Source organism: Malus sylvestris, chromosome 15 (genome assembly GCF_916048215.2).
Source record: "Malus sylvestris chromosome 15, drMalSylv7.2, whole genome shotgun sequence".
NCBI classification, from domain to species: domain Eukaryota; kingdom Viridiplantae; phylum Streptophyta; class Magnoliopsida; order Rosales; family Rosaceae; genus Malus; species Malus sylvestris.
This window is the reverse complement of record NC_062274.1, coordinates 20,769,284-20,771,819: the sequence shown is the minus strand read 5'-3', so window position 1 is coordinate 20,771,819 and position 2,536 is coordinate 20,769,284.

Genomic DNA, 2,536 nt, shown 5'->3' with positions numbered 1-2,536 from the left:
CGTTTTCTTTATTTGGTTCACCTGATAATCCTGTATATTGGACAACAATTTGAACCGTCTTATTTGGATATTCGCGTTATATCTCCTTAGCCTTATTTTCTTATTTTTGTTCTTGAAGAAAAAGAAAGTCAGATGGTTGAAAAAATTATGGTTCTGTTGACCCTAGAAATTACAAAGCCTACGTGGCGCGCAGGCCGAATATATTCTAAGCTAACTACGTCCTTCGGTGATTGCGGGGCGTGCCAACTCGTCGGCCGAGGCTCGACCGAGGAGTAAATTTGATGATGCTGCGTTGGGTCGCGCTACTGACTTCTGTGTCTTGCGATTGCGGCCGAGAAAGGAACGCGTCTCGGCCTCTTGGGTTCTCGAGCCTGAAGACAAGGCTGCTATTTCTTACAAAGTTCACGAACCGAATTCGGCTTACAATGTGCCGAATGTAATAACTGTAACACCTCACCTCGCCGAGAAGGCTAATGAGATGACCTCGACCAACAAGGATTCGAAAACCCTTCTCGACCGAGACTTGGATAGGCAATCGACCGTTCTCGCCGCAGTGCTGTTGATGCCAACGGAAGATGCTGCGAGACCGACCGACTCTACGGTGACAGAGCTATCTATGCCGACTTAAGATATCACCGGTTGCTTCCACAGTGCTGTTGATGCCAACGGAAGATGTGTCAGCGAAAAAGGAAAAGAAAAAGATCTCAAGTTGTGAGAGTTTGCGCAGGGCAATTTTTGTGTTGATTTTGTTGGGGCTTTTCCATTGCTGAATGTCTTGTATTTATAGTAGCAGAACACCGAGCCCGAGTTCCAATCCTATTTGAACTAGGTTTCCCTATCCGGATTACCTCGATCAGTCCTATCTCTGCTAGGACTACGAATCTAGTCCTTAACTGAGCCGGATTCGCCTTCTAGTTTTACTGATCTCGTCAAGGGTCCCTATTGTATTAGGACTCGACTTGCACTCTGATTTAACCGACCTAGGCTTGGAAACCCATGAGCTGAACACCCCATGACCCTCTCGCCGTACGTCTTCCCGGGCCAAAAGTGATTCCTCCCTCGGCCCAAACTGTTATTTTGGGCCCAAACATTGCCCCCTCGCTTCTGAGGTCCTCGGCCTGAAACCTTCGGCCAAGTTTCGGCCTTGAAGAAGCGAATCTACCACTCAGGATCCCAATACCCGAGTTCCAAGGCGCATTTATTGAACACGATCGCACGATCTTGATCCTGCCAAACCACTCGCCACGTGGCATCCTCTAACATGGCCAATCCCCGATAATGACGTCTGAAGCGTGCGCCTGCCCGAACCGTCTTGCCATTATGACCACTATCTCAATCCGCGAGCCAGTACATCAGTCCGTGAGCCCACCTGTCATCGTGCAGGCGTCGAACCGTCTTTCGTCATTAACTTCACCGTCACACGCGATCGTGCGCCCCCAAAACCTAAAACCGTCGGTCTTCTCAACCGCATTTCCCAAATGTTCATCATGATTAATGATTCCTCCGGTCGATTTTGCCCTTTGTTTTGAATTTCGAACGATTGCTCTTCCCCCCCATAACTCTATAAATACCGAAATTCCCTCATTTGTACTTTTACGCTCTCAAACTTCCTGAAATCCTCTGCCATTGATTTCTAGTGCATTTCTCCTATTCCAAGTCTTCGTTTTTAAATCCCCAACCCAGACAACCCTTTTACTCCGTGCCTCTTTCACACAATGGCGTCCTTCATCTCCAAGCTTTCCAGGGAATGTGACCAACACCAGAAGATTGTTGATCGGAGCTCGATCAAGACCATCCGGTTTGAAAACGACATGAGCACCCAGTACCAAATCCTGGGTCCTCTCTTCAAGGCTACAATTCCGCCGACTATCATCGGCCTTCTCCAGGAGCACTGCCTAACACCCTTACTTCAAGGGTTTGAATGGTCGCGATGGGATGCGGCTAAACCCCAGGGCTCCTGGCCCTCGACGACCACATCCTGGGCAGCCTGGGTCGTTCGAATGGTACGACTCTTCGGCGAGCAATGGAAGGCCCTTGGCATCTACGACGCCATTCTCCTTTCGTCTACGGAAATCATCCCCGACAAGGAGCTTCTCCAAGCCGCTCTGTGCTTCTGGTGCTCGGCCACCAACACGATGGTCCTTCCTCTGGGTCCCATTGGTCCCACCGTCCTGGATATCACTGCCATTCTGGGGACTTCGGCGACCGGGATCCCTGTCGACGCGACCCTCTCTGGGCATCCGTTGAATATCGACCTGAAAACGCTCTTCGACCGTCGGGCCTTCGAGACCTTGAACCGTGACGGTCATATCCCGTCGAAGGAAGATATTCAGAAGCTCCACAAGAACTTCTGCAATTACAACACCCTCTATCTTCACTTGGCCGGCCGAGGAGAAGAGGACCTGCGAGAGGGAGAGCATGAAGCATTCCTCTTCTACTGGTACAACAAATACGTTTGTTGTACCAAGTCAAACAAGTGTTTGGTCGAGAACATGCCGGTAGCCGAAGCCCTGGCTAGTGGTCACGTCTTGGCACT